This window comes from Marmota flaviventris, chromosome 9 (genome assembly GCF_047511675.1).
Source record: "Marmota flaviventris isolate mMarFla1 chromosome 9, mMarFla1.hap1, whole genome shotgun sequence".
NCBI lineage: Eukaryota > Metazoa > Chordata > Mammalia > Rodentia > Sciuridae > Marmota > Marmota flaviventris.
The window spans coordinates 3,019,214-3,032,088 of record NC_092506.1 but is presented as its reverse complement, the minus strand read 5'-3'; the positions used below and the strand labels follow the sequence as shown (position 1 = coordinate 3,032,088).

At 66.4% G+C, this 12,875-nt stretch overlaps 1 protein-coding gene across 3 annotated transcripts in view; it reads left to right on the top strand.

The window, feature by feature from the left end:
* Window positions 1-12,875, top strand: part of Osbpl5 (oxysterol binding protein like 5) — a 54,754-nt gene that overhangs the window by 11,843 nt on the left and 30,036 nt on the right. The window contains exon 1 of one of the 3 annotated variants that reach the window (XM_027944649.2): window positions 8,833-8,966. The exons of the other annotated variants lie outside the window; for them this stretch is intronic. The gene's annotated coding sequence lies outside the window, so the exon portion shown is untranslated. Of the gene's footprint in view, window positions 1-8,832; window positions 8,967-12,875 lie in introns of those variants that run through there. 3 annotated transcript variants of the gene reach the window in all.

Below are 12,875 nucleotides of genomic sequence, written 5' to 3'. Positions count from 1 at the left end.
CAGGGCTCCATCCCGGGTTTGTAAGATGGGCGTGTACAGCCTGGGGGACTGCGAGTACCTGGCAGGGGAGCTGACAGCTGCTCCCTGGTGACCTGTCCCCAGGGCCTGCAGGGCCGCTGGCTCCTTAGGGCTGCTGCAGTGCTGTGGCCCAGGGAGGGTCAAGCAGAATGCTGGGGACTGAGACAGGAAGGGGTAGCCTGGGGCACCACCTGAGGGACTCTGGCTCTGCCACATTCCTGGCCTCCACTGGGAAGTGGCCCTGGCCTGAGTCTGGCCAGTCCTGGGAACTGAGGGCAGCTGGGTGAGGTACGGGGACGGTGGGCGTACAGGCTGCGGTCCCTGGGTGGGTAAGGGAGGCTGGCTCCTGCAGAGGGGCCCTGCAGGGACCCCACCTCCCCGCTGCACCCAGGGGCCGTGGCTCCTCTCATCCCCACAGTTCTGGTCCCCCCACCTCTTACCCACGTGGGCCTGCCAATGGCTCTGCTGGGTACATCCAACAGTAGCAGTGACGTGCACCTGTGGAGGTGACCCAGGCGAGACGGAGGCCGTGACCTGCAGAGCAAGTATCGTCAATACCGCGCCCTGAGATCCGCACTGGTGCCCACCCGCCTGCCCCCAGACCCCTTACCCTTCAGCGGCCGTGCGCGGCCTGCGCCACCCACCTTCCTGGCTGGGCCAGCTCAGGGCCGTGTGTCCACAGCATGGCGCCCAGGCTGCCCCTGCACACAGCCGCCCCATCACTGCGGCCAGCCCTGCACCTTGTCGGACTTGTGTGGATCGAGTCGGGCCGCCCAGCAGGGGAGGAGCCGTGCCCAGCCCCACGCCAGGCCCTCTGGGGCACTTATCCAAGGACACCTCTCCCTGGGGTTTCTGCCAGGGTCTCCCTGTGCCCTGGAGACCCCTGTCCAGCTCAGCACTTCGCACACAAGGCCCATACAGAGGCTACCGAGGCTTGGCCAGCCAGGACCTGCCCAGCCTGGCCGACTCAGGACTGAGTGAGTCACACAGCTGGTGACACATGCACGTGGTCCCTGTGAAAGCCACTGTCCTGGGCTCCTATCCTATCTGCTCACTCTGGAGCCACGTCAAAGAATGGAACTCGTCACACGCAGGCCCTGGGTTTGCCTTTGGGAACATGAAGCTGGGCTGTGGGGTGATGAGCAGGCCCTGGGCGCAGTCGGGGCCGCCTGGGGGCTTATGATACTCTGTACTAAGTCCTGGGGGGCTGGGGTGGGGCTGTGGCTCCGCAGTAGCTGCCAGTGCCCCTCTGCCCTCAGCAGGTGCCTGTCTGTGTCCCCCATGCATCGGCCGGGTGTGGCAGGAGGGCGTGGGGTGGAGGTGCAGGCTCCGCTGCGCAGGGGCTCCTGGCCGCCAAGGCGCCTGCGGTCTCTGCCTCTCTGGGCAGACTTTCTAGAACAGGACTTACCAAGGTTCACTCGGGCCCCAGGCCCCGGCCCAGCGCTGCCCTCTCCCCAGCCCCTCAAGAGTGGCTTCCAGCCCTGTTAAAAGTGCAGTGGAAACTCAGGGCCAAGAGGGACAAGGACAGCCAGGTCCCCAAATATACTATCCTGGGTCCAGCAGCTGTACCATGGACAGAGGGGCCACTGTGCCTAGGCCCCACTTCCTCTTAGGCCGGAGTCCCACCTGCGTGCTCTCTCTGGGGTCCCCCATGTCCAGTAGAGGAAACCACTAGCAAGACCCTTTTCTCCCCTTCCTCCCCCTCCTCCCCCAAGCAAACCCTGTCCCCTCCAAGGTCTAGGTACTAGGAAGTTCTCCCACAGGGCTGACCACCGCAGGCGGCAGTGACATGCAGTGTGCACCCACACCAGTCTGGGGGCTCCCTGCGGGCTGTAGGTCGGGGTCTCGGTCTCACTCCCAGTGTCTGGTGAGGTGGGCACGTGGGATAGGCACAATGGCCGGGTTCTCCAGGCTGCGGGGGCCAAGGCCGCTAGCTTGGTCTTGGCCTGAGCTGGGCGGGTGGGCGGTTCCCTTGAAGGGAACGCTGTCCTTGCTGGTGGAATGGCCCCTGCCGACTGGGCTCGGAGGGCATTGGCCTGCCGGCCCAGGGTGAACGTACAGGACACCCCTTACTCTCAGCCCACCAGCCTCCTGGGGAACACCCAGGGGTGGCTCGTCCTTCCCCTGTGACAGCCCAGGGGTCAGATGGAACCCTAGGGCCCTTTGCTGGACTGCCCGGAAGGTCAGCAGGCCTGGTTCTGCCCCAGGCTTGGCCCACGACGGCCCCGTCCTGCTGGTCTCGCTCCAGCTTCTCATCCGTAAAATGCACGTGCTGCTCTGAATGCCGGGCCTCGGGCTGGGACCTGAGTGTGGGGTCTGGGCAGTGTCCTCAGGAAGGCAGTCCCCAGGGCCCACCCCTTCCTGTGCAACTCCATGCTGGGCACCGCCCCCGCAGAGAGAAGGGGCCCAGAAGCAGATCTGGACCCCCAGGTGGACGGATGGGGCTGTGGGTTCACGGCGGGGAGGGTGCTGATGCGGGTGAGCTCAGGGGCCTGCAGGAGAAAGCAGTCCCCTCTTTACGGTTGTGACGAAGGGTCTTGTGAGTCACCTGGATCTGGCAGGCGTTCTAGGTGTGACTCTAAGTCCAGCAACTTACACAGGAGGGAGAGAGATTCGAGGCAGAGACATCTGTGTGGCCTAAGATGTGGCCACAAGCCAGGGACACCTGGAGCCCCAGAAGCTGGAAGAGGCAGGGAGGACTTTCCCTGGAGTCCTTGGAGGAGCGTGGCCTGCTGAAGCCGTGGCTTTGGATCAGGAGGATCCAGAACACGAGAGAGTAAGACCGTGTCGTCGTAAGCCGCCCAGCTTGTGGCCATTTGTTGGGGTTGTTCCAGGAAAGAGATGCAGCCCCTCTCGTGGAACACACCAGAGCCTTGGGAGCCACCGCCCCCACGGGCCACCTCTCCTGCCTACTGGTGACAGGAGGGGGACTCTTGCTTGTGGCCAGAGGAGGGCCTGCCTTCTGCCCTGTGGGCGAGGCATGTGAGGACGGCTGGGGGCCTGGATAGGGCACCAGGTGGCGTCCCCAGAGTCAGGGGCCAGGAGAGGTAACCGCCCGACATGACCAACCTCATGGCAAGTCCTACGGCCAGTCTGGATCAGAGGACGCGGTGCTGCCAGGGCCCTTGCTGTCCCCAGCCACAGCCGCCAGGCGCTCTGTGTCATCTCAGGGCTGCTCACGAGGTGGGGCAGTGCTTGCCTGACTCATCATCTCAGAGTGTGACCAGTGTGTCAGCGACACACCCGCTTTAGGCTTGGAGGACAAGCTCCGCTTCTTACCTGTCCCCAGGGACCTTTCTCAGCTCTGATGGCCTGGGGGGACCAAGGGGCCAGGGGTGGCGAGGGGTCTCTGGACCTCTGTCCCTGACTCAGCCTATGGCCAGGGCCTCGCGTCCCTCGGGGCTCTCATCCCACTGGCCTTGCGGCCCCTCCAGGGCACCTGTCTGAGAGCGGATGGAGGGGGCCCTGGCCTGTCCCTGGGGACACATGGTGGAGGCCTGAAGGGCCCCGGGGTGTGTCCTGGGGGGGCGTGAGGGGGCAATGGGACTTGGTGCGTGCTCAGCAGTGCCCGCTAGCCAGCACAGCCTGCCCCGTGTGAGGCCCCTGGCTCTGGATGCCCCCCTGGAGCCCCGCGGCTTCTCCAGGAGGGAACCTGTGGCCCCGCACGTGGGCCTCTGGGGAGGAGGAGGAGGCAGCCAGGCAGGATGGCCCGGGGTGGCTGGAGCAGGCCTGTGGACGAGAGGAAGGCGGTCACTACAGCTCCTCAATGGCAGGAGGTGGCCTGCGCTGCAGGAGAGCCAAGGCTGAGCCACCCGGGAGACACAGGTGCCCTCCGTGCCACCCTAACCACAGGGACCAAGGCGTAGGTGTCAGGTGCCCTCAGGAGGAGCCAAGGCATGGTGACACGAGGGTGGCCCTGCCACATCCTCACTGGAGCCTACTTTCCAGCTGGTGTTCTGAGCAGCCTCCCCCAGGAAGGCCTCCTGGGTGCCCGGGGCTGGGGACCTCCCACCCGGCCCCGCGTCCTGCAAGCTGCACCACCTCCCACCAGTGCCACCACTGCCCAGGCCTTCGGGGACCTCCAGGTCTGAGCCCAGCAGCCCTCCCCGGGGAAGCTGGGTCAGGCTGGGGTCAGGCTAGGGCCTCAGCCCGAAGAAGAGGCCAGGAGAAAACCCTCCAAGGGGGGGTCCTCAGGGTTCTCCCCGCAGTGAGCCGGGGGGCTGGGTGTCGTCACTGCCCCCTGAGCTGTCACCTCCAGGCTCCAGGCAGGTGGCAAGAAGAGCACAGCAGGGTCTGGCCTCGCCCGCCTGGCAGGGCGGCTTTCACTCCAGGCGCACGGTGACTTCTGGCGAAGCCAGCTCCCCACACCACGGGGAGGGGCCCCCCGAGGCCACAGCCCTGAGCCGCCCGCAGGCTGGCGGGCCACCAGGACTGTCACAGCTGGCCGTCCCAGATAGGCCCAGAGGTTGGCTCTAGCACACACCTGTCCCCTCTCTCCTGCGCAGCCCAGTAGCTGTCCCTGCCTGGATGGTCAGTGGTGAGCATGGCCAGGCGCCAGAGGCTGCGGGAGGGGCCTAGGCCCTGAGACCCTGTCAGCCCCCTCAGAGAGAGTTCAGGTGACCCCTCCTCTGCAGCTGAGATGGGGACCAGGCAGCGCCTGGCCAGGGGGCAGTTCTGCACACAGCACTCAGTGGGCACTCGCGGTGCGGCTCACATCGGGCCAAGCCCAGGGCTGAACCTCTGTGCACAGGGGCCGGGGTGCAGGTGAGGGGTGTCCACCTACTATGTGTGGGACCCAGGGTGCAGGTGAGGGACATCTACCTACTGTGCACAGGACTCAGGGTGCAGGCAAGGGGCGTCCACTCACTGTACGCAGGACTCAGGGTGCAGGTGAGGGGTGTCCACCCACTGTGTGTGGGACCCAGGGTGCAGGTGAGGGACGTCTACCTACTGTGCACAGGACTCAGGGTGCAGGCAAGGGACGTCCACTCACTGTGCACAGGACTCAGGGTGCAGGTGAGGGGTGTCCACCCACTGTGTGTGGGACCCAGGGTGCAGGTGAGGGACGTCTACCTACTGTGCACAGGACTCAGGGTGCAGGCAAGGGGCGTCCATTCACTGTGCGTGGGACCCAGGATGCAGGTGAGGGGCGTCCACCCACTGTGCACGGGACCCAGGGTACAGGTGAGGGGTGCCCCTCCTCTCCACGGTGCTCAGTGTGGGTGGAGCTGTCCCACCTGGGGGTGGGGACGCCCTGCCTGTGCTGGGAGGACAGGCCTGTCAGAATCACCCTGGCTGCCGTCCTGGCTGGCCTCAGGTAGGGCACACAATGTGACCTGCTGGAGGAAGAGGGCAGTGGGTGACTGGGAAGACAGGCCAGCCCAGGGCGAGGGACGCAGCGGCTCCTGCTGATCACTGTGGCCCTGGGCTGTGGGGTGGTTCTCCCCCCGTGCCTCAGTCTCCCCGTCTATCAGCTGGACGCTGAGCGGTGAGTGGGGTGGCAGCAGGTGGGGCCTCCCAGCTGGACAGACCCACAGCCCAGCTAGCGTCTCTGGGCGGTGCCAGGCCTGGTGCCCCTGTGGCAGCGTGCAGCTCTCCACGGAGGGGTGGTGCCAGGGCTAAGTGCCACCTCCCTCCCTAAGCCGCCATGTGACCGGGTGACTCAGCCCTGGTGTGTCGGTTACTGCATTGTGGTGGACAGACAGCAGGAAGGTGGGACACTTGGGCTCTTGGTATTTATTTCTCTCAAGACTCAGGGTCCTCCCAGCCCCTGGACACGGGGGAGGAAGAGGAGGGGGCAGTCAGCCTGTCCACACCTGCCAGCTCCCTCGGTAAGGGTTCACCCGTGCAGGGGACAGCCTGGGTGCCGGGCAGAGAGCTGTGGATTTGTGAGTCTGGATGTGGCACAGCCAGGAAGGAGAGAGCTTCGGCCCAAGGCCAACAGAGCCCGCACCCCCAGCCCGTGTCCACCCAGTGCTGCCCAAGAATGATCCGGGCCCTTGTGGATGTCCCACTCTGAGTGCAACCAAGGGGGCCGTGCAGGGCAGGAAGGGGTCTGGGGCCCGTCCTCCTCCACGTGGATTTGCATGAGGGCAGCTTGGCCCCAAGCCACCCCAGGTGGGCCTCGGGGAGCAGACGGCCCCTGGGCCAGGAGAGACAGCCGCAGCTCCGGCTCTGCCCCCTATCCTTGGCACAGGGGCAGCTCTGGGCCACTGTGCTGTGCCATCCAGGGTGGGGTGGGGCCTCTGCTCCCCAGATCTAGAACCTCTTCCCTGGAGAGGGGAATTGGGTGGCTGGGTAGAGAGGACACTCCACCCTGACCCCAGCCAGCTCAGGCGCCAGGATGCGGAGCCCAGAGGCGCAGGGCAAGAGCCTGCAGGCCCCGTGGCCTGTGCCTGCGAGTTCCTCCTACGGACTCTGGCTCTTGGTCGGAGCTCACGTGTTCAGCTCAGCTTATGCCCATGCGCGTCCCTACTCACCGTCCAGGGAGGCCAGCCCAGTGGCCAGGGTATTAGGTCCCCAGAGAACAGGACAGCAGGGTGGGCAGAGAGTACGGTAGGGAACGGGCTCAGAGTCCCCAGTCGGCCGTGGGCAAGCTGGAGTCTGAGAGCTGATGCCTCCGTCCAGGCCCAGTGACAGGAAGAGGGATGGTGTCCTCGCCCCAGGCCACCAGACAGGAAGGCCCCCACCCCGCGCAGGGCTGGCCTGCCTGTTCTATGCAGACCTGCGACTAATCAGGGCAAGGCCCACCACCTCGGGGAGAGCAGTCCTCTTTTCTCAATTTACTGATTTAAACATTAAATAAATATGTTCCAAAACCCCTTCACAGAAACACCCAGGATAATGTTTAACCAACTCTCTGGGCATCCCAGGCCCCAGTCAAGTTGACCCAAAATTAACCATAATACCACCTGAGACCAGGAACAAGTCCCACCTCCCCCGCCCGGCAGCTGTGTTACCTTGGGTGGGTTGCTTACCCTCTCTGTGCCTCAGTGCCCTCTGCCATTAGACAGGATGATTACAGCACCCCCTGCCACGGTGGGTGAGGACTAGGCAGTTTATGGAGGACAGTGCTTGGAAGGGGCTGGTGTGAAGCTGTAGTGACCCTCTGAGGTCTCTGTGGTCACTGTCACTTTTCGTCTTGGGGCCTCTCTCTAGGTCCTGGGAGGAGTCCTCCCCAGTGCTCCCAGGGCCCCGTGTGCCAGGCCCCGGGTCTTCTGCTCTGCAGTGTGTGACCCCGACCCTGTGGGTGGGGCTGGGAAGAGGTGGCTCTGGGTGTCTGTCTCCAACAGACACTCGGCCCCAGGCCTCCCGCAGCCCCCAGGCACTGGACCAGCCTGCCCTGGCCACAGCCGAGGGTGGCCAGACCCTGGACATGCGGGCCTGCCCAGCTGCCCCAGGTCCCAAGGAGGTGTGGGCAGTCGGTGTCCTCTCTGGGCGCTGGCCCGACTGATGGGGGCTCAAGGGGACGGGGGAGCCCCTACCCCCGCCTCAGGGGTCCTGGCCTTTCTGGCCCTCAGTGCCCCCTGTATCACGAGGGAGGCCCACGGCCAGGCCCTGCCCTGGAGGCCCCACATACCCAGGGCCTCTGAGCTCAGACTCCCCTGTGCCCGGGGCCTCTGAGGGCCTCTCGGGGGAAAGGACTGGCCACTGGGCCTGGGCCGCGCTTCCTGGCTGGCCTCCCTGGCTGGCCGCTGGCTCCTGCTTTGCAAGCCCCGCCCTACCTGAGCCCACTGCGGTCAAGCTCCCAAGTGACTGTCCCCTCCTGGGTGGCCCTGCGCCCAGGTGGCCCACCCCAGCTCCTGCGGCCTGCCCCTTCCCGAGATGCAGAGCTGGCCCGCAGGCTGGGGGCAGGGCTCCCCTAGAACCACCCTCCCTCCTCTGGGGGCTCAGCCTCTGCGAGGCTGCTGGAGGCCTGGCCACTCTGGGGCCCTCAGTCCTCCCTGCAGAGGGAGCCCTGGGTGGCTCACTGCCAGGCTGGGCAGCGTGGGCAGGATTCGAGACGAGTGTCCCTCCAATAGCAGGGCGGCCACCCCGAAGCCTGCCAGGCGCTGTGGGGAAGAGCCTTTAACTGTGTCCTGGGCTGTCACCCAGCACAGAAGCACCCACCACAGGCCAGCAGGGGGTACGGGGAGAGGGGACCGGACATTGCCCAGGAGGGCTCTCCCCAGACAGCAAGGCCTCCCCGGGGCAGGACTTGTTGGGGGCCTGGCCCCCCTCATGGGCACACCCGGGGCCTCAGGGGCAGAGCTGGCCCGAGGTGTGGGGAGGCTGTCCTCTGGAAGCGGTGGCCAGCTGCACCCCAGTCTGCGCCCCTTCAGCTGAGGTGTTGATCTGCCGCGGTGGCAGGGCCCTGGGGCCCCCCTGCTGGCTGTGCTGAGTGACCTCGCTCGCCCACCCCCCTGTCGCCTCCAGCCAGCTCCACACCTGGAGGGCCACCCCCAGGCTGCAGCTGGCTTCCGAATTCTGTCTCCACCGGGAGGAGTGGTCAGGGCCTGTGTGACGTGGTGAGGTCAGGCCTGCCTCGGGGACCACCTCCACCCGGGCCTCCTGTCTGGGACTCCTTCTGCAAAGGAAGTGGTGAGCGGGTTGGGTGTGCCCGGCGGGCGGAGGAGCTGCAAGAGGGTGCGCTGATCTGGTCAGGAGGCCGGGTGGACATGTGCCAGGGCCAGGCCCCCAGGCACGTGACTCTGCTGAGTGGGGCTGGAGGACTCCCGGGCGTGGCCCACGCTGTTCCTGAGCAGGCCAGCCACTTCCTGCCCTCCCAGGGCTCAGGCCCCCCTTGGCCATATCTGGCCGCTTCCGGCCCCTCGACCCTCCTTCTTCCTCTCAGCCCCCCGGGCTGTCTTCAGGTGCACTCCATCCAGGGCCCGGGGAGGGCTTGAGCGTGGGGTGCAGACCAGTGGTGCCCTCGGGGGTCTCTGCTCCTGCCTCTGGGAAATGTGCTGGTGAGCCCCCACCTTGCCCAGACCAGCTGGCCGTGCCAGGCCCGTCAGCCCAGCATCTGGGCTGGAAGAGCCGTTCCGGTGCCCCCTGGGGCCCAGCCCCACATCTGGGTGCATACCAAGGTGCTCTGAAGGGGCTGCGGCTCCCCGGGGCGGCTGGCTTGGCCCGGTTTGAACCCCAGGCAGGAGTCCAGCCTGGACTTGGCCTGGCACATGTGTACCTCCTGTTGGTGTCTGCTCCCAGGAGGGGCAACTGTTGCTGGGCCAAGGAGTGTGGTGGTGTCCCTGGGGTGGTTCAGGTACTGGGATCCCCTCAGTGGGTGCACGTGGCCTTGGGACCTCAGCAGGGTTTGGGTGTGGTGAGAATGTTGTGACTACTCTCTGTTGGCTGGTGGCTGCTTCCCTTTAACTGATAACTACTGTCCTTTAACTGAGGGCGTCTGTCCTTCCCTAGAACCTTCATCAGGTATGAGAGAGCCAATATGTAGGCTCATGTTGCTTCATCCCTGACCCTGACCCTGTGTGATTCAGAGTGTCCCCCCACAGCCTTCAGTGAGTGTCCATGGAGTTCAGGCAAAAGTGTTGGGGCAGGCTCCATGATGGAGGCCTCCTGCAAACGCGTGCTTTTCTGGCCCCACTAGTGGGTAGAGAGTCCAGGGGCCAGGGCCTCGTCTCTGCCCAGGAGCCTGCTTTCCTCCCCGAGCCAGCGGGGCGCAGGCCACTCCTCAGGCTGTGGGTGCCGGGGCAGCTCCCACCCGGCTGCTATGGGCATGGATCTCCCCTGGAGAGTGACCCTGGGGACTAAGAGACAAATGTGCCCAGCCGGGCTCACACAGCCGTTAGGCTGGGCCCTTGCCCCCCGCCGCGGTCCCCGGCCTCTGTGGGACCACAGGGAGGGGTTTGCCTCGAGCGTCCCCTGCCCTTGAGCGTGTACCCGTGGGATGGAGGTGAGTTGGGGCTCCACGGTTCCCAGAGAGCAGAGGCTGTCGGCCCTCACGGAGGCTTGGCCAGCCTGGCCTCCAGTCACAGTGCCCCAGCCCCCTGGGCAGCCCGACGGGCACCAGTGACCTTTCCTCACAGGAATCCCTTGGTTCTGCCTGAAGGTGGCCGTCTGCCTGGGAGGGGCAGGGAGGGTCTCTGGAAGCGTGGAGGGCAGTGGGGGTGGCCAGCTGGAAGGGGGCTCCGTTCCAGTTTCCCGACCTTGCTGCCCGCCAGCTGGGCTCAGCGTGGGAGCACAGAGCCTGTCCCGGCTCCCGGAGGCCACTGTCCTCAGGGACACGGGTCTGACCAGAGGGGGTCAGAACTCGTCCTGTCCCCCCCCACCCGGCCCTGGCTGCCCTGGGCGGGCCACATGGCCTCCTGAGGAGGAGAGGCCTCTGCCAGGTGGGAGAGTCTGAGCAGCCCACTGCTGCCCACCCGCAGGTGGGGGACCAGAGACGGAGGACCCGGCCGGGCTCTCCGCCTTCCCCCCGCAGCTCCCAGCTGGCCCTGGAGCCTCAGTGGGCAGCAGGAAAGGGAGCCTGCGGCCTTGGGAAGGGGGGCCAGGCAGTGGCTCCAGGCGTGGGTGGGCTGCAGGTCTGGGTGTCCAGGCCCCTGCTGCCGGGCAGGGCCACCCCCATGTCCCAGTGAACCTCTGGAAGAGACCCACACAGACACCACCTGGACACCCAGACAGCGGGTAGGGGTTGGGGGCCACGGGGAGCAGGATGCGGGGGCTCCGAGGTGCGTGCGCCCCTGCCCTGCCTGGCGGGGGAGGGTCAGGGAGGGACGGACCTCTGCCCTCCTGCTGCCCGCCCAGCTCCGGCCTCTCCCAGGCCCACTCCCAGCCATGGGCTGCTCCACTCTGGGAATGCCCGGCTGTCCCCACCTGGGCCCAGCCTGCTGGGGACACAGGGGCTTCGGTGGCCCAAATCAGCAGGGGTGCACCCCCCCCCCCCCGTGGAAGCCCAGCCCACCTGGGTCCTGCAGGGCAAGAAAAGTGACCAGGAGGCTGCCCCGAGGTGGAGCCTGGGGAAGGGGTGGCCCCAGCAGAGCCGGGTACAGCTCAGGGACCTGGCGGAGAGGCGCCCTGGGGCAGGGTCCTTGGAGGAAGGGCTGCGTGGGGCCCTCCCTCCTCCCCCTCCCCCGTCCTAGCAGGGCTCCGAGCCCACATGCCCACCCTCCACCTCTGAGTCCCAGGGTCCCCAGCATGCCCCCCGGCCTCCCAGCCCCCAGGCGGCCCTGCCTGACGCTCAGCCCCTGCCCTCTGGGTCTCAGGAGCACCCCACGCCACCCCCGTTTCCCAGTAAACCTCTGGAAGAGATCCACAGATGTGGCCAAAAGTCAGCGCCCGTGGCCTCAGTCTGTGCCCAGAGCCACCTCTTCCAGGCTGCCTGCCCCTCGCTCCAGCCAGGTCCAACTAGGGACAAATAAAGACAGAGAGGTGGCCAGGCTGGCCAGGCCTTGTGGACCAGCAGGGGACGAGGGTTGGTGGCAGCCCTGCTCCCGGGAGTCTTGCAGGCCAAGGAAGTGGCCTGGCGCACACTGGACAGGAAGCCACCCGCCCACCCCCAGGTCTCCCCAAGGCTGATAAAGCCAGGTGCTCCGAGGCAGGAGCTGGACGGTGGTTCCCAGCGTCCTGTGCTGCTTGCTGATGGCTGTGGCAGTGAGCCCTGGACCCAGGGAGGGGACAGGAGGGGTCTCCGTGGTCAGATGTGTGTGCCTCCAGGGGCAGCAGCTGGCCACGCCCTGGCCTGGCAGTGGGAGGTGACGGCCTCACACTCTGGAGGTGGCTGGTTTGGACCTGAGCAAAGAAGGGCTCAGGTGGCTTCAGCCTAGCCCTTGGCCTGCCCGCTGCCTGCAGACCCCCTCACCCCGGACCTGGGCCAGAGCTGGGCAGTGTGGCCCATCCATCCTCTGCCCCTTCCCTAGCCACGGCCCGGTTGCTGCCTCCTGGCCCAGACTTCGTGTAAGCCCTCCTCAGGGGCCTGGGGGCCTGGACAAGGCCCCACCTGGCAGAAACATGTCTTTCATTCCAGCACCACCCTCGGCCTCCACCTCTGGCCTGCGCATGTGAGGCACGTCCACTCGCTGTCCTTGCCCTGGGGCTCTTCCCCTCAGGCCCTGCCGAGTCCCTCCTGCACCTGGACTTTAGGATCATGAGGGCGTGGAGTGACTGGGACACGGGGTGGTGCATTGCTGGCCCTGGGCACAGGCCAGCCGTGGTCACAGAGGACAGTGGAGGCCGCTCACACATCAGCCCTTGGTGGTCTTGTACAGGCAGAAGCCAGGCCCAGAGAGAGACCTCCTGGAGCCCTCGGCAGCCAGAGCCTGGGCTGGGGCTCCCTGGGGGCTTCTCAGTGGGCAGCACTGGACAGGGGTGGGCAGTGCAGCTCTGAGGTTGCCCAGCCTTGGGGCTCCCGGGCTGCTGTGGCCACACCTGGCATTGACTCTTCGTCCTCCCTCCTCCTCGCCTGCCCTTCTGTCACCCTTTTCTCCTCCCTCCCCGCATGGGTAGGCTCCCATGGGACTTCCGCGGGAAGGGCAGTGGTTGGCCCAGCCTGGCCCCTCAGTCCCTGGCTGGCAGCCCCGGGGTCTGCAGGCCCTCTGGTCAACCCTGGCCTCCACACAGCACCGAGAGGGCAGGACCTCATTGTGGACCACGGCAGGGGCTCTGCAAACACTGATTCTTTCCACCAGCTGCGAACAGGGAGCTCCCCAGGTTACGGTGGACGTCAGCCCCAGGACCACCCCTGGTCACCTCTCGAGGACCCACCCCTGAGCCGGCGATTGGGAGGGCTGGGTGTGGAAGGCACCTTCACAGGGAGCCCTCGCAGGCCACCACCCACACCCCCCCCAGCTCCTGGCTCAGGAGGCGCCTGCCTGTGTTCCTGCCCCGGGGGCTGGCATCAGATGGTGGGGCACACAGGCACC